We start from the raw sequence: 23,672 nt of genomic DNA, 5'->3' as shown, positions 1-23,672 counted from the left end.
GGATATTTTATAGCAACGGTTTCATGAACCGTTTCCATAAAGTCACCTATGGCAACACTATATTGGAAAAAAAGCTATGGCATTGATTTTATTTTTCTTTCTGAACTTTGAAGATTATTCTTCTTGTTATACTATTTGTTTTATAAGAAGCATAGAGAGAGAAAAAATCGAAACACTTTTTCTTTCTATAAGGGTAAAACACTCCTTCTCTCATTCCCTTCTTACCTTCTTCATCCTCCCTAGAGGCGATACTCTCTTTTACCTTATTGCTCTTTTCTTTATTTTTTCCATTCTCTTTCACCACCTCTCTCCTATCTTCATCGATCCCCACCACCTTAAGGGTTTAGACACTGATAATATTGATAACATTGTTAACTCCGACGAACCCATATCCATCGTTCAACACATACCTCCTCCACTATCTACAACTACTACCTCCATATCAATCCTATTGAATCTCACATGGTCCACCTCTTTCTTTTTCATCTGATCCTATCACTTAAATTATATCTTATTATCCGACCCAAAGCCTGCGTCGATATACTTTAAGGAATGGTACAAAGATGAGTTAAAAGGTATTTCTTAATCTCCGCCCCATAATTCCTCTTTAATTATAGAATATATCACTGAGACTTCTACGTCATAAAAAATTAATCTCAATTTAAAACCAAAACTGGATCTTGACATTGAAAGATCGACATCGATATTGGATTATACTATTGAGATAGTTTGTATTTATTTCTTGATTATACTTGTAATAAATTACTTTACTGGGAAGAAGGAGAATGAGAACTTAGCATTATCTTGGGAAATTAAATTCGTATGAAGGACTGAATATTTGATAAAAAAAAACATTGTTTATTAGGTATCAGAAATGGAAGATTCTCCATTAGTTTTAAGAGAAGGTCAAAATTTTTGCTAGCTATGATTAATCTAAAAGTCCTCAAGATTTGATATCGAGATTGTGTAATAGAGTGGTGACTTGTATTTATGAGATAACGTTTGAGGTGTAAATAATGATAATACTATGACTCATATGGTTGTTAATGTTACTAGGAGGAATTTTTCCAAGAATGTAAATAAAAATTATAGATCTCTAGAGATTTGCATCAGTGGTGAGTCCACCAAGTGTTAGAAACTGTATTATTGATAAGTTGGTTGTTGATGCTGAGTAAAAAAGGTGGTAGGGGATATGTTCAGCTAAACCATACTAGATCAGGTTTGTTTCTTAATGACTTGTCTGTATTAATTTTTTCTTAGGTCATAGTAGTCTCAGATGTTTTGCTGGTAGAATTAATATTAAAATTAGTTTGATTTGTGTTAGTCATTCGTGATATATTAAAATTTTGCTTTTCTATAGTAATGTTTCTTATTATAATCTACTCAATTGTAATTATGGAATGTTTTAGGCTTTAGGTGGCCTGTATTTTAAAACATTGGCTTTTGTTTTATAATTAATTATATAACAACAACTGCTATCGGTGGTCTTGTGTTTAGTAGGGATTCATATAACTGACCTTAACTTTGTTTGGAATTGAGGTTTGTGGATTCATGTAGTCGATCCCTACTTATTAGGGATTGAGGAGTAGTTTTTGTTTGGGTATCAAGATCTCAACACCAATTTAGCCAAATACTCATAACTTTAGTGCACTAGACACCCTTTATATTTGTTTTGAAATTTTATTGTGAAATCTTTAATGTCTTTATAGTGTATCTGTTAGGTATTATCACAGTAGTATTTTAGTGTTAGTTTTTTAAATTCATGGTGATTTGTTATGACAGCATCACTCCGGCTATGCTAATGATGTTGATTTGAGAGTTTTTTTTAATGAAGGATTATTGAAAAAAAATATATAATGAAATAATTTTTTACTACCATACAGAGTAACTTTACTTATTTATTATGTAAAGACAAGTGACCAGTAAATAAAAGCAGAAAATATGCATTTCCATAAACATTGCCTATTCATTGTATACTGAGAAGTAGTAGTGGAAATGTTCTGTCGAATGATTGAGTGAGTAAATAGGTTATAGCTGAAAAGTGACTTATGAAGTGAGGTGATATATTATACTCATGTTTCCTAGTTGTATCAGTAGTTTTACTCAATCAAGAAATTATCTTATGAATTCTACCTTCAGTAGTTAAGAATACATGCTTACACCTTCAATTTCTAAACATATACTTGACAAAATATTGGTGGTGCTATTACCATGCATGGTGATTCTACTGGTGCATTGCACAAAAAAGAGGTCACTTCCAAAACTGATATTTTAAAGTTTACTTGGTTTCTGGTTGCTGATTTCTCTTTCTTATGAAAAACTATGGCTTCTTGAATTTTGGTGCTTACTTCAGTGATTTTTTGTATTGCTTGGGTTTCATATACCTTGAAAGTTAATATCTGTTACATTAATAAATAAGGACAAAATGATCTTTCTGTTCCCCATTCATTTCTTTCCCTAATTTAGAAAACTAATCACTCTTACCATTTTCATTATCCATGTTTTATTCCCTTTCAATTATCCATTAAAAGTAGTTATTTTTTTTTGGATTTCCTACTTATTTATCTTTCTAACGTGTATTCTGATATGTTTTTCTAACATTTTCCTCCTAAGCTAAATGTCTAGTCTCAATTGTTCTAGAAATATGCTATCATGATTTAGGGTGTGTTTAGTATGGAGTGAAATTTTCTCTAGGAAAACTTGTTCCTTAAAAATGAGTATGACACTCACTTATTTTTTGCTATATTATGTTTTTATAATCATGCTCCCTAAATTACATATAAATGCTCATGGGACTATGTATTTTTTCTTATGCCTTATGCACCAAACACTATAAATAAGTATGACACTCACTTATTTTCTCTAGAAAGTATTTTTCTAGTACTAAACACACCCATAGTTTAAAAAATGAAAGTGCATCCTTGTTGCTCATATTATTTGTTTGGATATGGTAACAAAGTGCTCGCATCATAGTTTTACTTCAAAATTTCTTATTCAGGATCACGAAAATGGTTTAATGTAAAGCCTAGTGGCTCTTTGCAAGTTTGTAAAGTTCAAATTTATGGAGGATTCATTCTTCATATTGGATCTTTCAGTGAACGGGCATATAAGTTCTCAGTTGGTGATAAAGTAATTTGTAAGGAGACACATTCTTTTGTTTGGCATTCCACAACCATCAAGGTTTTAGATTCTTTTACCTCTTTTTACTTAAATTTTTGTATTGAAAAGGTTGACTATCATAGAAATACATTGATTTCTCCCAATAATACGTGCACTCATATGTTAAATTTTTCCTGAAAGGTACTTCTTCTAGCAAAAATAAAAAGAGATGTTGGTTCAAGAATATCCATACTTTTTGTAGTTGATTGCTTGATTATGTTACAAAAATAATGTAGGAAGTACTAGGCAACCATATTGGCAAGAAAGAATTCATTGTTCTACCTGAAAAATTAAGATTTGACTTCTTTCATGGTAAACCCTTTTTTTGTGTGCTTATTATTGTTGTTGTGCTGGTTATGGTTCTTTCTATAAAGAATGATAATGGTCTAATGCCTTGAACATGGAAACATTAAAGATAGAAGCTCTAAGAAAAATTTAAACCATTATCAATGAGCAAATTAAGTATGAAATTGATGTATTCTCAAAGGAGCCAAAACTGCCTGATGCAAAGAGTATAAAAGGTCTCTGAGCATTCTTTGGACAAGTAAGGGCTTCACTATCTTGAATGTCTTCATTTTCTGTTCACACATTTGAATATTCGTACTTGTTTGGGTGGATTTATAGGTGTATCCGGACCCTGTGTGGGCTCTGTCAATTGATTAGAAGGTGGAGGACCTTCTTTTTAATCTAGAAAATTAAGAGTGGTTATCGTATACTGCTAAGATGTTTTGTGGTAATTCACTTTTATTTTCTAATACTATTTATGAGAATACATTAATGGATTCTGATCTATTCCTACTACTTATTTATTGATACTTAAAAACACATATTTCTAATCAAGAGAGGATAAGGCATTTACTTAGATATCTGAGGAGGGAAAAGCTAAGGGTATCTGAAGGTTTACTGTAGTTACAACTGATTGTGCTTTTGATGCTACAAAATTGGCATCCTCATTCAATTAAAAATTAAATGAAGCATTTCTAACCGATGAAAGCTTACTTGAAGAGGTTAGTGCTTGCTTTACCACTCTTCTTGAACTTAGAAAGTCTCTACTATCTATCCTTAATAGGAATTACAATTCTGTTATTTGATAAAAACTAGGTGTTAGAATCTTTTAACATTCTTGGAAATTATGCTTTTTAGTAAACAACTTGAATAGTTTTTAATCATTGAGGATTAGAGTTCTTCAAGTGATTTTTTTTGTTGTGACTATTTGAAGTTAAATTAATTGGTATTATTACTCGCTACTAGTTCTTAAAAAAGTAATGCTATGAAGGCTTTGATACAATAATTTGTGTTCACTCATTAGCTAAATGTAGTAGAAGAAATCACCCTTCTACAAGTCTTAAACATCAAATTTATACACCACGTTAGTGCTCATCCTACCCAATTGGTTCTGGTTTTTATGCCCTGGTAATGCTATCATTCTTTAAGATTGTGCATATATTTGCATGAGACTGGATGTTGTTCCTAATTTTATTAAAGTTCCATAATTCAAAACTTTAGGTGACTAATGATAATCTTATTTGTTAACTTACCAATTATACTTGCACATTGTACAACGTTTCTTGCCAAGAATTGTTATATTCCGTAGGCATTTATTCTGATCATTTTTGTTTCCTAGTGGAAAGGGAATGAGATATTGTACTATTTCCTATCCTTTATTGTTACATAATACTGAACTACTGGAAAATGTACTAGGGCTTCTAGTAACCATGTAACTTTTACATTGTCATTTATCTCTTAAATTTTGTAACTTACTTTATCTCTCCTGGGCTTTAATGGAATTGGAAAGTGTACTATTCCCATTTTTAATGTTGCTTCCTATTTAGTGATTTATTCATTAAGGAATCCTACTATATAGCTAATAGATCTTCTTAAATTAACCATTAAATCTTAGTTTTAGAACTGCTTATGTTCTTGGTTTCATACGCTGATGAAGTATAAACCATAATGTGGGAAAGCTGTTAGTAACATACACTTTATCCAGTCATCTATTTCTTATCATTTCTCTCCTACACTGTATCTTCCTCCTTAGGGATGCCATAGAGCTGGATAGTTTCTATGTAATCCATTCAATTATATTTTTTTTCATTAATCTTCGGTTGATTCAAGTTGGTCCAAGGATCTTTCAATTTTTGGTTGATACTTGTTTATACTGTTACTATTGTTCCGTATCTAATGAATTAAGCTAGTTAGTTCTTAATTACATAAAGTAATTTCTTTAAACACTACTGTGAAGATGGCACAAATTCCCACTATCACGAAAACAGATCTAAAGTCTCTCTATTCTCAATGTATGTACTGTTTCTATTGTGACCGAAGATGAATAACATTACTTATGAAAGAAAAGCAATACTCAGATAATTTCTTCAGAATCATGTTATAAAGGCCAAAAAGAAAATAGTTGTAGAGAATATTCAAAAAGCCATTAAAGCTGACCCAGAAATAGTTGAAGCTACAGCTTCTTGTTGAAAGTCATATTGCCTCTTACAGATTGATGTAGGCATGGACACTGGGGTAGTCTATGATGCAGTTGTCAAAGTAATGGAGCAGAAGGTTACTTGCTTATACATATTTAGTATTTGTCACATATTGTATTGTAGACTCCTAACTTTATCTAATCTAAGAGACATCATTTATCAAAAGCTAACTTTGTCTTCACTTTTGTGAGAGCCCATATTTTCCTTTGACGGTTAGAATATTAGTTTGTTGCATATTTAAATTTTGATTATTATTAATGAACGATTTTGGTGTGATGTGTATATATAATTGTGTATTAATAATATAGGGGTGGCTATTTCATCTAAACTGTCAATTGGTATTTCAAGTAGTTCCAATAGGTACAAAAAATCATTGCAATAGCAAATTAAAATAGTTGGAGTAGGTAGAAAATAATGTTGAAAAAGATCAGAAAATAATTGCAATAGAAGTCAAAAACCGTTGCTATAGGTAGTTAAAGACCATTGCCCAAGATCAATAAATGTTGGAGTGGATTTCCAAAAATTATTGTAATAGGGTTATTGTAGTGCTTTTCTATTTGTGCAATATAGTCAATTACAACGGCTTATAACCGTGGCTATAGACAATATGAAGCATCCCAATAAGAGGTTTAAAAAATCATTTCTATTGGTCAATCTAGTGCAACGGTTGTTGTAACCATCACTACATTTGTTAAAATACATATATCGCAACTCTCACATATAAAACGCTTGCCAAACTATTACGTTACATCCAATGTAATAGTTTCTATATCTATAACAGCTATTTTGGAACTATTAGCATAGGGTTAATTTCCAGCAGTGGGTTGGCTTGTTTGAACAAAGATGTTAAAATTGAGATAATGATCTAACAACTATAAGAGTTCCTAACCTATGTCAAATGAATAATTCACTAATGAGATTACTCATTTGAGACTTAAAGAAACTTGTTATTTCCTTCTCTTTATGTTTGAAATAATTCAAGTAAGAATCAACTATTTATGTTGAGAAACGTTTAAGTGAACATTTGAACTATTTGCCTTATATTTACTTGTGTTAATATAAAGTCACCATCAACTTGGCACGAATATGTTAAAGTCAAGGTGGACATAATCCTAGTTTGTTCTCTCTATTTATAAAAGTTTGTATATTTACCTTTGATTGCTAAAAATAAGTTTAAATTGTATTAACAATCATTCAGAAACCCCACCATATTTCATGGAAATCACTGAATCAGAATTTTGTTTATCACATACAACTTAGTTATCACCATATTCCATATGGGATTTTACCCTAACTTTTGTTTAGTTATACATTTGATAAAGACCACTTACATTTCTGAAAAGAGTTGCAATCTAGAAATATCACTACCTGTGGTGCTTAGGTGTGGCTCCAGATCACTAATCAGCTCTAGTGAAGGCTCTATGGCTTGGCCCTAAGCTGATGCCAAAGCTTGAGCCCAACCTTGACCTTAGGCTTGACCTCACAACTTCCTATGATGGAGCCCTAGGTGTAAACATCCAGGCCTCTCCCTCTGCTACCATAAACCTTATCTTATCCATCTATAATAGAGTGAAACAAATGAAAATCATGAAACAAACATTGACAACACATGTAAAAGAATAAAAATGTGTGATTTTCCTATGAATGTAGTATAGCATTCTAAAGATAGGATACTGACATTATCAAACCGATACTCTAGACTATAGTAAATAATTTATTTTGTACCTACAATATCAATGAACCTACAATATCATACCAAGTTTTCACGACCTAAAAACACATGTCATACTAAAACCTACTAAAACTCACCAGTATGTAAGCTAACACAAATCCCAGAATAGCATGAGATGAGCTAATGAGTGGGAGATAGAAAATAATAGTAATATCACAAAATAAAGCAATAAATGATGTATAATAGATCAAACAAACATATGATAGAAAGAAGAGGATAAAATGTATAAAATGAGTCTCTAAGACCTAGTATTATCTATACTGGAGACAGTAAACATAATGAGTGCTAGACAAGTGAACTATTGATAGGGTAGTCTCTAAATCATACAAAATAATAAAAATCCCCCAAAAAAAGAGATAGATCATGTTCTAATGTTATAAGCTTACCCAAATCGCCAATCAAATTCTCATCACGAGAGTGACACCAACGGTGATAACTCATATTAGGGTTTACCGTTGGAAAATAATGCCTAGTTGTACTATAAGTTCCCAAAACATATGGTACTCAGTAGGAATCATAGACTAACTAAGATCAAATAAGTTAAAACCGTAAGAAACTTCAAATAAACACCAAAATATAAGTAAAGAGTTATCACAAAGAGAACAATAGGCTACAGACAATCATAAGAATCCCAAGTAAGTAACTCAGAAAAATCATAATCAGCACCAAACTTAAACCTAACTGGTCCCCTTTAAGTCAGAAGGTACACATATTGATAAATAATCCAAAAGAGCACCCATATGTATGGGGGATTCAAACAAAAAATAATACAAGCATAAAACAAGTACAATAATATGTCATTTGAAAGAATAAAATGATAATTAATAAATGTATCATAAACTTCTCCTCCATCCATGTCCATAAACCTTAATTAGACTTAGTGTCAAGACCCAAATTAGGGCCTGGTTGTGATGGGTATCTCAAGTAACCTGAGGACTGGAGACCACCCATATTTCGTGGATAAACCAAACATAATACAACTTGTAGTAGATTAATTTCGGACATATAACAAGATGGAATAATGTAATCTCAAAGTAGTCTAAAAATATCAACATTAATACCAAGTCCAATGTAATCCATAAAGCATCTAACAAAACAAAATCAATCTAGGTCAGTACTTGTCCATGATGATAGCCAAAAAAAACCGAAATAGAAGTTTATGATAATAGCTAAACCAAGAAACAATGGGCTTCTGGAATAAAGAGGATCACCACTTCAAGCTGACCGCTGACAACTAAAAAATCCTATCACTACACATGAAAAACAGAAGTGTCTCCATGTCCGACATCACATAAGGATACAACATCAAGAAAAGGTTACTGGGTTGAGAACTAGCACTAAACTCAAGGATATAGGGTAAAACAATGACATGATCAACATCAGGAAAAGGTTACTGGGTTGCGAACTAGCACATAACCATATGCAAATGCATAACCATATACCACATATCGGGGTAGTGAACAAGGCTTAGCATAAACTTTAAGAACTTAACATGGACTATGTTTAGAAACTATCATAAAAAGGCACCCACAGGCTATATAGGTTCAAAAGCTGCTGCTATTAATAAGGAAAAAAAAGGAAGATGAGGTTTTTGAAAGAACTTGATTCTCCAACTCAATGACAGGTGGTTTGACTGGAATGAGGTAGAAACATACAGATATCAATAAAGTTATGATTTGGAGGGACTCGGTCCCATAAAGAGAAAAACTATTAAAAAAAGGAGAGATAAGTAGTGAGTCCAAAAAAATGAAAAACAATGAAGAAAAGAATGAAACATCTAGAGAAAGAAAGATTGCGAGCCTGAGAACATAGAAGATTATGTCTGGGAAAGTGTTTGATCCAAAAATCAAGAAAACCTAGGGATGGAAGAACTGATGGAGTATGTAAGGTATCAAGGATGGTTGCACTTGCTAGAAGAACCAACTCCTATTATCTTTAAAGGTGAGGTGAGAGAATTTAATTACTTTATGGAATTCTCAGAGGATGGTTTGAGATTGACTGCATAGGTGCCAGAAAATATTCTTCAGCTTAATGAAGAAATACTAGGAAGAATCCTGGGTGAACCTATTATAGGGGTTAGAACTATGATGAATCAACAACCTACTACTGAATTCATGATTATGGCATCAAAGGTAGGAGGGAGATCAACAAATGTAGTGAAAAAAGTTACTGAAAAGTGAGTATTAGCTGTTATTTTAGTTCATCAATGAGGTCCTATCGCAAAGGTATGAAAAAAGAACAATTTCCTCTAGTGTTGACTCATTTTTTATTAAATTTTAAGCAAATTTGAATATATTAGTCTTCCTGCTCTAATAGAGCATATCCATAAAGTGTTTTATGTAAAGTAAGGCATACATGGAATGCCATATGGATATCTACTAATTAAGGTGTTTTAACATTTTGATATGAATGGAACTATAGAAAAACCTGGAATAGCCATGAAAATGATTGGCCTGACAACTTTTATGGAGAATAAATGTATAAAGGGCATAGTTGGAGCTGTGTCTCAAGTATCTGAGTTGCTAGGTCTTCAAGAATTATTTGGCAAAAAAATAGAGAAGTTAAGGATTATGTTAGCTTCCAAAGTTTTTAAGATAGTGCAACTGAAATTGCAGAATCAGAAGTTGTCTTCTGAGTGAACATGTGCCACTGATGAGCTTGTAGCTGAAAAACAAAACTCTAGGAACAAGTGGTAGAACTGACTAGTGAAATTCAAGTATTAAAAATTGAAGTGAAAATCCTCAGCAAACTATTGTTGGATGCTTACAATTCATAATATGCAATAAGGGAGATGCCTCTTAAGTTTCTTCCCTTAAAACTTCCTCTACATATGTTTTATAATCCCTGTTCTCAAATTAATCCAGTGTTAGTTTTATATTTTACTCCTTTTATAGTCTTGAAGATAGTTCATTTTATGAATTATTTTAGTATGATTGTACTGGTACTGACCTTGGTTTCAAAAATAAATAAATTTAGCTTGTGTACCTCATCTTTCTTCTTTACTTTTAAAATAGCTCTTCATGCTAGTGGTGCCCTACTAGCAATGTGTTAGTTAACCTTTGTAAGGATTACGTTTGATAAGTGTGATGTGCTGGACCACGTACCATACTATATGCTAAAATGAAGGAAGTAATGTTCATTGAGGGAAGTATGATCATAGGCAAAATGAAGGTGTATGATAAAAAGGGAAAGAAATCAGAGTTTTGCTGCAAATGACAACAAGGGACTAGGTCCCTGTGTTACATGGTAGAGGAAGCAAGGTGATAGGGGTAATATTAATCTTAAGGTGGTAATAACGCTAATTAAATGTGATAAATGTGCATTGATTCTCAAAACTGTATGGTTGGTTTGTCATCACCAAAAAGGGAGAAAATTGCTATATGTAGTTTTGATGATGAACCGCTAATTGCAAGAGACCAGGTCCCTGGATTGGCAAAAGATAGTACAACTAACACACATTTTCTTCATAGTTTTGAAATCTTGTGTAACAAACTCGTAGGTGCTATATAATATATGTTAGAACCGTTGGTCCAATGATCTTTCAACCCTTATCATCACTCAGTTATAAAAAAAAAGAGATGTCTCTTCAATAAATGAGTTTTTGCACAAATTTAAAGAGTGAAGTGATGTAGCAAAAACTCCATTTAAATATTGCTCAATCAATGCTCATGTTCTTATCTTTTTAATATGCTTAAATAGTGAGTGAATACTCCTAAGTGCTGATTTGTAATCGAACTACTCATGTTATAAGAGTACATTTTTCTTTTGATAAGGAAAATACTTAGGTAGAGTTGCCTAAGCTTTTTGTTGGTTAGACCTAGCAAGTTTTTTAGGGAAACATGGAAGATGTATAAAGGAGTGCATGTAATAGAGGTATTGTACGCAGGAAGAACCAAGAGTTGGGTTCACAGTTGAGTCTATAATCAAGAGTTTTAGTAATAGTGGATTATTTTAGTGCTTATAAGGGAGAGTCATTGTATTTCCCTTCCTTGGTTTCTACTGTGCCCAAGCGCACATGCAGGTGTACTTAGTCTCACCAAGTAGTAAAGTGCCCCTTTGGAAGCTAGGTATCGATCCCACAGGGACTTGTGTTTACAATATATCCAATTCTAGTTTAACTATTGAGAGTAATCAGTGCGAACGTAATAAAATGAGTTTTGGAGTTTTAAATTGAAATTGAAGTAAACAATGTGGAAAAGAAAGACCTGGGATGATCAATAAAGAAAAACCTAGGGTTTAGACACTGCAAACATTCATAGTAAGCTATTGAACTTCATTGATTAGATTACTTATCTTGGTTGTTGATTCACAGGGTTGATAGTATAATCATGGTATCCCGACCTCTAATCTTTTATCTAACTTGACATTACAGCTACATCATTTAGCATAGATGCAATAATCCATTTAGATCCATTAAGGTATCATTCTCTTAGTGAACCAAAAAAGGTTTCTAGGTATATCCCTATCATAGACGCTAATTCAAATCCCTTATTTTATAAAATAATAAGAACTTTGCCGTATTTACCCCCATGTTCTATCATCTTATCCCCTCTATCGAGCTCACAAAAATGAAAATGGACGTATTCTAAGGGTAGATAATCCTTAAAATAGTTATAAAAAGTATAAACCAATAACTAAATAAGATAATCAATCAAAACAAAATTAATTCAAAGCAATAGCAATCATTTTCTTGTCCTTAAGGGTGGAAAAAGGCTTTTAGCTACTCATGGATATAACCGTAATCAAGATAAATGAATACATGATAAAATCCATAAATAAACTAAAGTAAAAATAACAAAACCGCTAGTTGAAATGTTTTTCTGCCTCTCTCCAAGTCTCAAATCTTTTTAAGTTATATAACATCAAGTTCAAGTGTCCTATTTATAGGAGGACAAAATGGCCGATTTTTGCACTAGGTCTGGATCGCAGAACTCATACACGGAGACTAGGGTGCACAATGCACCATAATCAAGGAGAAAACTGTATTGGTTCACTTTGGAAGCTATATATTTATTTCATGCACTTCTTAGAAATAGATTTTATCTATACATGCCATGGACATCCAAAGTATCCATTTTACATCAAATCTTGTTCTATGCTTTTGTTTATCCATTCCAAGCCCTTTTGTGCTGTTGAAAATTGGTTTACAGCTTTTATATAATTCATGAATAATCATCATTAAATAACCCAGCATTATATAGCATTCAAAAACAAATATTAGTTCTCAAAAACAACACACAATCCATAATGGCGAACTAGAAATTTAAGCTAAAAACTAATTTCGTCCTTTTGGTCTTTAGGTTAGTGTACTGACTCTTGGCTTGATTAAATTTAAACTTGTACACTCACAATAAGTTTTCCACACATAATCAAACAACAATACGATAAGGCACTCATTAAACACAATATAATCATCGAGATCAAATTGAACAACACCTAGTTAAGCTAGTAAAACTAGTTTTCTCATTTTCACTCTAAGTCTACAACTTAAGTATAAACTTGTTCGGAAAGCACATTAAACTTTGTAATGAAAGACTTAAACACTTAGATTCTCAATTATATCATTATTACCGCATTAATCACACTTGTAGTCCTTAAAAAAAGACTAAATAAGCCTGTATAACAACACAGGGTGCATTAATTCACCTTAGATCATAACCCCACACTTAAATCCTTGTTCGTCCTCAGTCAACTCTTTACTCTAAACATCTCTAACACCCCGGATTTGAGATAGAGTAAAAACCATGACTCTGACGCGTTGATAATCCTAGAACCTTAAATCCTATGCCAATTTGGCATGTTAATTAATTATATAGTATGTAAATCCATTTGAGCATGAATTTACACCATAAAGGTCCTTCAACTAAAGGATGATTTGAAAATATTTTGATCGATTAAGTTTAGTGGATGTTGTAATTTGTGTCAGCTTCCATTGACCATAACTCGCTGTATATGTCAAATTATAGAGCCTAATATATGTCAAATGATAGGTCTTTGAGTTAAATTTCCAACGATACCAATTTTTATAAAATTCGGCACCCGAGCAAGAAGTTATATCCTTGCAAAGTAGAATGCGTCGCCTAACTAATCGTACATGGCCACTGGAAAGCATATGCAGCGCCTATGTAAACATAGGTGATAGCATAGGCGGCGCCTATGTAAACATAGGTGATAGCATAGGTGGTGCCTATGTAAAGGTTTCAAGTGACTTAAACACTCCGTTTTTGGGATAAAATGATCCTTTTCCCACCCTTATTGAGCTATAAACATGAAATTCAGTCCCCAATTCTCCAAAATACATCCACATTCATCTAAAAATTCTCAAGAACACTCCCAAGGGTTTCAAACTAAAAATCCAAATAAATTAAGATTCAATTGAGAGTTTTTAAAATTGATTAGATATTTAGAATCCCCAATCCACAGGCTTCAAGAAGCACCCATTATTTTCTGAAATTGAGGTACGCGGGGTATTCCTAGATTCTCATGGGTATAGAAAAATTATGTTTTAGAATAGGGTTTTTGAAACTATGTATATATTCACGTATTAGATATTTTAACATCATTGTTTTGGTCTTTTGACCTTCCCTAAAGTGGTTTGAGAATGTGTCTATGAAAACATGTATTTAAGAATGAATTCTTGTTAAGGGCATGACTTTTGGTGAATTCCCTCTTATTATGAATTTTCAGATTTTTCATAGCACATGAATTGTTTTCCAATCCATTCTTGAAAAGCACTACATGATATGATTGAACTTTTGTTATGATTTAAAGGTGGTTTTAATTCACTAAAGAGGCAACTTAGCATGAATGTTAAATATTCATAATGCATGTAATAATAGAGTGCATGATTTTGTAAAGTCACTAGACCACCATATGTTTGATAAAGTTTTTGTATGATTTTGACTTGAGTTTCGGAACACAAAATCTTCTATATTAGTTGTATATTTTTGGGTGGTCTAAGATTTGCTTTAAATGAAAGATTTATCTTAATGTATTATGGCTCAGAAATCATAACTTACAAGTCTTGGTATGACGATACCAAACTCAAAAAATGCCATAACAGACACAGACGAATGCAGACATCAGACTTTATCAGATTTGCATTTTAGAACTTCAGAATGATGCATGTTCAGAAAAGGCTAAAATACGGCTTAAAGAGAACTTAGGTGGTTCCCCGAAGAAGGCGTGAGTTCAGACAACTCTTTACCTAAAACTGTGGTTTGCCAACCCAGGTATATTATTATATGCTGACTTAAGTGTCGTGCGGCATATCATATTTAGGAACTCCAACCCTTGTGGAATACTCAGGTTGGAAGCTTCCCCGTTGAGTTAATGACAGATTCCATTTCGTCCGTGGAATATCAGACTTGTAGGGGATACCACCTTACTCAGAAATAATACACAAATTATAATTTAAAATTTACAGATAGGTTAAATATTTTTCAGAAAGTGCCCATATGTTTTATAGAAACTGTTTTATGCATGATGTTTTGATGAAAATTGTTGTCATGTATTATATATATATATTTTCAATTAATCTATTTTGGATTGCTTCACATGCCAGTACTTTTGTGCTAACCCCCCCTCCTTCCAGGTTTTGAGACATAGTCTAAGGGTCCATATAAATACTAGATATTTCAGATCGCAGAGCAAATTGTGCAAGGGTGAGCCTTTTATATTCCAGAAGGCCTGTTAACTTTCAGATACTTATTTTTATATCATGATTTGGTCTACTGGGGCCTTGTCCCAGATTTTAGATAGTTGCTATTAGTCATGTAGTCGAGATTTTCATAGATGGATTTTAGATGTTGCTAGATGTTGTGGGACTTTATTTCCCATTATTAATTTTATTAGACTTATGATAATGTTTCTGTAATATTATGTATCTTCCGTAATTCTTTTATCAACTGAATTATGTGCATGATTACCAGATAAATAGGGGTGTTTTGGGCCTTGATGTTTTAAGATGCTCGTCACAACCAGGGCCCCGGTTTGGGTGGTGACAAACTTTGTATGAGATCACGGTTCATGGACCTAGGGTGTCTACAAAATCATGTCGGGTAGAGTCTTGTTTATGTGTGTGGAGTGCGCCACACTTATAAGCAGGAGGCTACAAGGCATTGAGGAGTGTCTCTCTTTCTTTATGTTCTAATTTGTGCTATAGAGTCAGAATGTTCCTCCTTCATACTCTAATTCATGCTGTTGTGTCACCCATACTAAAAGAAAAGTTATTCTAATTTCTTCCTCACTCTGTTGTTCCAGATATTCTCCAATTATCTAGTAAAAATTTTAGAAGTCCCACAAAGGACGGGAGAGGAGTTCCCTAGTGTAAAAATTGAGTCCTCGTTCTTATGAGGCATTCAGTTAAGATAAGAGTAAGATGTGTATTCTTATGTCGTTGAATATTGTGTATCAAGCTTCTATCTCTTGTAATCTTGATATCATTATGTTATTGAAAATAAAAGCCTAGTGAAGCCGTGTGAGGCCTATTTCAATTCACTAGCAACTTGTTGTTCATCTTGTTGTTCTTATGTTTGTGGGAACTGTATTTCCATCCGAGTAGTAGTATAAGTTTGAGTGTCGGTGTTATGACATATTGGTAGTGAAATTAGACCAAGAAGTTTGTGATATAAAGTCATAAGGTTAGAGGTCAGAGTGAGGGTGACTTTTGTGATAAAATATTTAACGTTGAATAAAAGTTGGTTGAGAATGATTTACCCTTTTGTGGTGGTAGAATAATGTGGTGGTACCATTTATGAATTGTATGGTAGTCCATAGAGAAAGTGTTGACTCAAAATGTTATTTGTTTTCTTCATCAAAATAGAGAAAGAGCCTAGAGTGGATACTTAAGGTGGTTATCGAATCCCCTTATAGGCTATAAATGAAAATGGCTAGATTAGCCAATAGGTTGTAAGCATAGACTAATTTTTATATGGGGTATCTGAAGGTAGTCTAAATCTCCATTGGGGTAAGTAAGTCTGATGTGAGAAAGCCATATAAGTAGATAAGATTGTGTGTTTATAATATAAGCTTAAGGTTGATCATGTCTATTATGCAATTTTACCTCTTAACCTTCTTCTCATTGGTAGTTGTAAACTAACACTACTTGTGATAAAGTATGTAGTATATTTTTAAAGTATTTGGGTAGATATCCCAATTTGAAAGATTAATATATTTATATTATGTTGCACCCTTCATTGGTTGTAAATGATTGATGCTAGACTATAGGCTTGAATTTAAATGGTGTGGTGGTGAATAGTGGCAAGAGATTGATGATACATATTTTGTGGGATTAGATTTGTAAGCTTGATGTATTGAAATAGTATGTGCTAATGGATTATGACAAAGGAAACCATAAGGTCATGATCGATTATTGTGGTTATGAATTTCTAGTGTACTAGTGTTTCTTGATGTTTATTTCATAGTTTATAAGTGAGGATTGTGTGTAAGGTTGGTTGTAAATCATGTTTAGCACTAGACATTAAGTTTGAAATAGTTGATGGCCATGGAGGTGGATGTGATAATTTTTTGGTTAATGATACTAGTTATATGGAATTGATCTATAGGCTTGAACAGTTTATGCAAGTTCCTAAGTTTATTTGATTTGTAATGAAGTAGTTGTATAAATGATGTAGAAGTATACCCAAGGTGATATAAAGCTGTAGTATTTTTTATAAGGCTATTACATGTTGTGTGTGGCTACTAGTACCGCTAAGTTGCAAGGTCAAAAAAGACTAGCTAGATGGTATATGGTGTTCTAAATAGCTAAATTAAGGACCTTTGATTGATAGCATTGAGGTTTTTGATATGAACTTGATTCTCATGGTAGAAAAAAATAAGTTTGAAGTTGCTATGTTGGTAGACTACGGTAGAAATAGAGTGGCTCATTGAAGACTTGGTAATACCTATGTTAGGTGTTATAATCTAAGCTCCTGTCCTTGAAAGTCCTGCTAATAGAAATGAGAGTAGAGGCACTAGAGGGTGTGCACTTCAACTTTGGGGATACTCATGAAGATTTGAAGTTAGTAAGTGTTTGAGTAATAGATGATGACTATAGGGGTTACAGAACGAAAGAGTGTACCTCAGGAGGTAGTATTATATTAGCAGTGGGTTTTCTACTCTCATATGCGGTCTTTTGAGTTATGTTTTATTAATTTTGTGTATTGTCATATTTCAAAAACCAGAGTGCAGTGAGTGCAGTTAAGTTTAAAGTCTAGTAAGGTATCTCCCAAAAACATGAGATGATGGCTTAAAGCTAAGGGGGAGATAAATAAACGAATAACCAAGTAAGACTCGCAGATTTTTGTAGTGATGTCATGATGATATAGAAAATCAAAAATTAAGGGTGAATCTCAACCCATTCCTATCTTAGTATTTCGCTGTGATCCTAATACCTAATCATGCTTTACGATTTAGTTTTATGATCGGTTCACGTTCATACATATGATAGAGAGTCATGTACTCACGTTTTATAATGTGCTTCATTTCCATAACTCATGTTTTTTCCCGAATGATTGGTGAGATTCAGCTTATAGCCATGAATACCCTAAATTCAGAGTGCTTTGGTGAGTCCCTATTGTTGTTTTGCTATTCCTCAAGCCTCAGATGATGGTCAAGCTTTATATAGTATAATTCCAAGCCTCCAATCTTATGTTCTAACCTTTTTGTGACTCCTTCTTATGCGATGATAGTAGTGATGAGTAATTATTCCTTGTTGATAAAAGATCATAGTACACTTGTTTAGATAAGGCCATAAGTATGAAGTAAGATTTGGGGCCAAGTTTTTATTTATGTGATGGTTTGTGGAATTTTGTATGTGTATGTTCTTGGGATAGCTTGTGGGAGTGATATTGATAGTCGTTTAGAGAATATGTGAAGTATGCCCTTATAAGTGTTTGCTTTGAAGTTCATATGTGGTTATAAAGATACGATTGAGTGACATGTAGATATTGTTGTAAAGGAATGCTATATGCGCTAGTGACTTCATAATAAAAGTTAAGAGTAGTCATTGAAGTGGTAAGGCATATTACACTTAGGTTGTGATATTTAAAGGAGATATAGAAGATTGCATCATATGGTTTAGAATAACATTGTGGTCTGGCGTGTTGTATTTTTGTCACTTAGAGTTAGGCTTGATCACAACGAAGGGATTAAGTTATTTCCAACATTAGTAGAAAGATTTGTCAATGCTAATATGATAATTTTAAGATGAGTTGAATGAATATGATATTTAGAGATAATAGTATAGTTAAGTGATATTCAAGAAGTATGCTAATCTTGAAAGTAAGAAGTTTTAATGCCAAAGGCCTAGTGATTCTATCCTAATTTAGGAGTTATATGCCTATGATTCCATACTGCAGAGTAGTGTCAATGTGGTGATTCCTCAGTTGGATGTCTTGTGTAATCCATACCCAAGATTCATGGCTCCGTATTACTGCTAGAATTTCTCTAGAGAATTGAGATGAAGAGATACTCCAGTTAAGTAGGAGGGTGTTGTATAATTCAGTCTATATGGCCAATAAGTCAGTTTAGCAGTTAGATTCGCATGACTTGTTTTCTCGTCTTTGCACCTATTCATGCTACTTGAAATCTCAGACATGCAACTATTCCAAAATACAGTATACCAGTAGTTGCGAGTATAACCCATTTCATGTATCTTGCATTAAATTCAGATTCCAGATGTTCAGTTATGATTTAATTCTTAGGTGCCCTGTGCATCGCCTCAGTTTTTTGAGTATCTTAGTGAATTGAGCATTCATAGAGGGACATAGGATACCAAGGGGGAGATACCCCATTCAGTTGCATGCATAGATTCTTATTACAAGCTTCGCATCAGTTATTGTTGCTTATTTAGCCATTCGTTCATACGTTAGTTTAATCAGATATGCATGCATTCGAAATGCATGTTCAATAGAAAAGTTCAGCTTTTCAGTGTATTCATTCCTTCATTCATGAGAACAACTCGGTCATAGATCCATGCATTTGATATGCATGATTCATTATGAGAATTCAGCCTATGAGTCACTTCAGTTGTATATTCCATGCCTCGGATATGCAGGTCCGGCATAAGCAATTAAAACATCAGTAGTTCCAATCTTATAGTCATGTTTTCGATCAGTGTATTCTTTCTTATGGAACATATCATGTCCGCATTATCCCATACACTTAAGACTTTGAGATTATATCCATCATTCGGGAACGAATGATCCCAAGGGGGAGATAATGTAATACCCCGCATTTTGGGCTATAATAAAAACCATGACTCTGATGCGTTGATAATCCCAGAGCATTAAATACTATGCCAATTTGGCATGCCAATCAATTATGTAGTATGTGAATCCATTTGAGCATGAATTTAGACCATAGAGATCCTTCAACTTAAGGACGAGTTGAAACTATTTCGATCAATTAAGTTTAGTAGATGTTGTAATTTGTGTCATCTTCCATCAACCATAACTCACTGTATATACAAAATTAGAGAGCCTACCATGTGTCAAATGATAGGTCTTCGAGTTAACTTTCTAACGATAACATTTTTGCTAAAATCCGACACCCGAGAAAGAAGTTATGGCCTTTCAAAGTAGAATGTGTCGCCTAATCAATCGCACATGGCCACTAGAAATCATATGCGGCACCTATGTAAACATAGGCAATAGAAAAGGCGGCGCCTATATAAACATAAGCGACAGCATAGGCGGCGCCTATGTAAATATAGGAGTTAGCATAGGCGGCGCAATGTAAATATAGGCGATAGCATAGGTGGCTCCTATGTAAATATAGGTGATAGCATAGATGGCGCCTATGTAAAGGTTTCAAGTGACTTAAACACTCCATTTTTAGGGTAAAATGGTCCTTTTCCCACCCTTATTCAGCCATCAACACGAAATTTAGTCCACAATTCTCCAAAATACATCCACATTCATCTAAAAATTCTCAAGAACACTCCCAAGGGTTTCAGACTAAAAACCCAAATAAATCAAGATTCAACCGTGGGTTTTCAAAATTGATTAGAGATTCGGAATCCCCAATCCACATGCTTCTAGAAGCACCCATTATTTTTCAAAATAGAGGTACGCGGGGTTTTCCTAAATTCTCATGGGTATAAAAAAATGATGTTTTAGAATAGGGTTCTTGAAACTATGTATATATTCACGTATTAGATGTTTTAACATTATTGTTTTGGTCTTTTGACCTTCCCCAAAGTGATTTAAGAATATGTATGTATGAAAACTTGTATTTAAGAATGAATTCTTGTTGAGGGCATGAATTTTGGTGAATTCCCTCTTATTATGAATTTTCAGATTTTTCATAGCATATGAATTGTTTTGCAATGCATTCATGAAAAGCAGTATATAAAATGGTTGAACTCTTGTTATGATTTAAAGGTGGTTTTAAATCACTAAAGTGGGTATTTAGCATGAATTTTTAATGTTCATAATGCATGTAATAAAAGAGTGCATGATGTGCTAAAGGCATTAGACCACCATATGTTTGATGAAGTTTTTGCATGATTTTGACTTGAGTTTCGGAACATGAAATCTTCTATATCAGTTGCATGTTTTTGGGTGGTCTAAGATTTGCTTTAAATGAAAGATTTATCTTAATGTATTATGGCTCAGAAATCATGACTTGTAAGTCTAGGTATGACGATACAAAACTCATAAAATGCCATAATAGACACAGACGAATGCAGACATCAGACTTTATGAGATTTGCATTTTAGAACTTCAGAATGATGCATGTTCAGAAAAGGCTTAAATAGGGCATAAAGAGAGATTAGTTGGTTCCCTGAAGAAGGAATAAATTCAGACAACTCTTTGCCCAAAATCGTGGTTCGCCGACCCGGGTATATTATTATATGCTGACTTAAGTGTCGTGTGTCGTATCAGATTGAGGAACTCCAATCCTTGCGGCTTACTCGGTTTGGAGACTTCCCCACCAAGTCAATGGCAGATTCCATATCACCCGTGGAATATCAGACTTGTAGGGGTTACCACCTAAATCAGAAGTAATAAACAGATTAGAATTTGAAATTTACAGACATGTTACATGTTTTTCAAAAAGTTCCCATGTGTTTTTCCGAAACTTTTTTATGCATGATGTTTTGATGAAAATTGCTCTCAGATATTATATATATATAAGTTGAATTACTCTATTTTTGATTGCTTCGCATTTAAGTACTTTTGTGCTGACCCCCCCTCCTTCAAGGTTTTGAGACACAGTCTAGGGGTCCAGATAAACAGTAGATACTTTAGATCGCAGAGCAGATTGTGAAGGGGTGAGCCTTCTATTTTTTAGAAGTCCTGTTAACTTTCAGATACTTATCTTTATGTCATGTTTTAGTTTACTGGGGGTCTTGTCCCAGATTTTAGATAGTTGCTATTAGTCATGTAGTAGAGATTTTTGCAGACGAATTTCAAATGTTGGTAGATGTTGTGTGACTTTATTTCCCATTACTGATTTTATTAGACTTATGACCATTTTTCCGTAGTATTGTGTATCTTCTATAATTCTTTTATCATATGAATTATGTGCATGATTACCAGATAAATAGGGGTGTTTCAGGCCTTCTTGGTTCGGTATGCTCGTCACGGACAGGGCCTCGATTCGGGTCGTGATAGCATCATAAGCTTAGGTGACTCCACACTTCTACTACAGGAAAGAAAATCAAGCTAGTACTACAATGGATACACAGAATGCATTTTTCTACACTAAGCATGTTACAAAAACAATTGGCAGCTCAAGAATACTAGTCCAAAACATCCTAGCCTCAAGAATTGACTCACCTAGTTGGCAAAATCATATATATTATTCAGTTAAAGACACAAACGAGAGAATTACCGATAATCACTCACATAAATGCAATTTATTACAAACTAGGTGCAAGAATCAAATTGCGCTCACTCTAAAAAATAATTTAGAAGTTACTCAAGATGCACCACAGGTTTGCCTTTAGTGTAGAACTCCACAAATATAATAATGCTAAATCTTAAGATCAAATAGGTCTTCAAGGGTTTTAATTTAGGAATATGGATGGGTAGGAATTATTTTAGCCAAGAATAGTGACTATCTTCTCTAAGCACTTCAGTACATCATACAATTCATTCAATTCATCTTTAACAACCCATTTACACCACTTTTGTCTACCCTTATATTTTGTTTTGCCCCATCTCATTAATGTAATTCACAGATATTATGGTGGGAGTATTGCCTATTAATTCACTATTTAATTTTTCCCGCCTGCACCACTACTTTAAGTTATGCACCCATATGATAGACATCCTTAACTTAAGCGATTTGCCTTAGTTGAGTTGAACAATGTCCAAGGAGGAGCAGGTCCAAAAAGGTTTATTGTATCACAACTGGGCTAAAAATGGGAATTTCTTTAGGACAAATTTCTCTAACTCCCAACAACAACACATTTATTGTACATACCAATAACTATTACTTTGGGGATTTAATTTCACCTTTCTCCCACTTTAATTTCAAACTTCATAACTCGATTAAATTTAACTAAAGCATTTAGGAGCTTTGGATCAAATTAGGGTCAATCAAAGAAGGGGATACAAGATACATATGATGATGCCAAAGAAAATAATCTGAAGGCGCAATTGGGTTAACTAGGATTATGAAAAAAGGTATGTAAAACAGGGTATGAAATAAGGAAATCAAAGAAATTTCTATATTACAAACAAGGTAAGTTCTAGAAATCATATAGAACAAGGAATACAAAAAAAACCTCACCTACATATGGAACATGCTCAACTCAAGTAGGATCCTCATAGACTCTCAACCAAAAATCACATGAATTTAATCATTAATCCAATAGGTACAAGAGTTATAAGAATGTTCCTAAGAGTCTAAAAGTAGTAATTCACACAATAAACATGCTCTTCACATCCAAAACACTTGCATAATGTAGTCATATATAGCGCCAAAAAAAAACATCCCACTTGTTCCTAACATAATTTTTTTATAAAAATAATAACTCCTAGAAATGGGAATTTCCCCACCCTACTCTTAAAAATCCTCTTTGTCCCCAAAGTTTACTCAAAAGTAGTGATAGAAATACTCCTTGAGACCTCTAGGACTAGCTAGTAGAATATTTATACATTAAGAGGTCCTAGGACCACATACTTAGTCTTTGTCATTCTCCTTAGCTCATGTTTTCCGATATTAAAAAATATGTTTTGCACCACTCATAGGGTGGTGGTGCAAAAATGAGTGAATCGGGTAATGCTTAGTGCATGGTAAACCACTCAGCCTTAAAGCGAGGTATGTTTTTGTGTTGATTTTCT

Source organism: Capsicum annuum, chromosome 6 (genome assembly GCF_002878395.1).
Source record: "Capsicum annuum cultivar UCD-10X-F1 chromosome 6, UCD10Xv1.1, whole genome shotgun sequence".
In the NCBI taxonomy this organism is placed as follows: domain Eukaryota; kingdom Viridiplantae; phylum Streptophyta; class Magnoliopsida; order Solanales; family Solanaceae; genus Capsicum; species Capsicum annuum.
The sequence above is the reverse complement of the archived record's forward strand: the minus strand, read 5'-3'. Positions refer to the sequence as shown.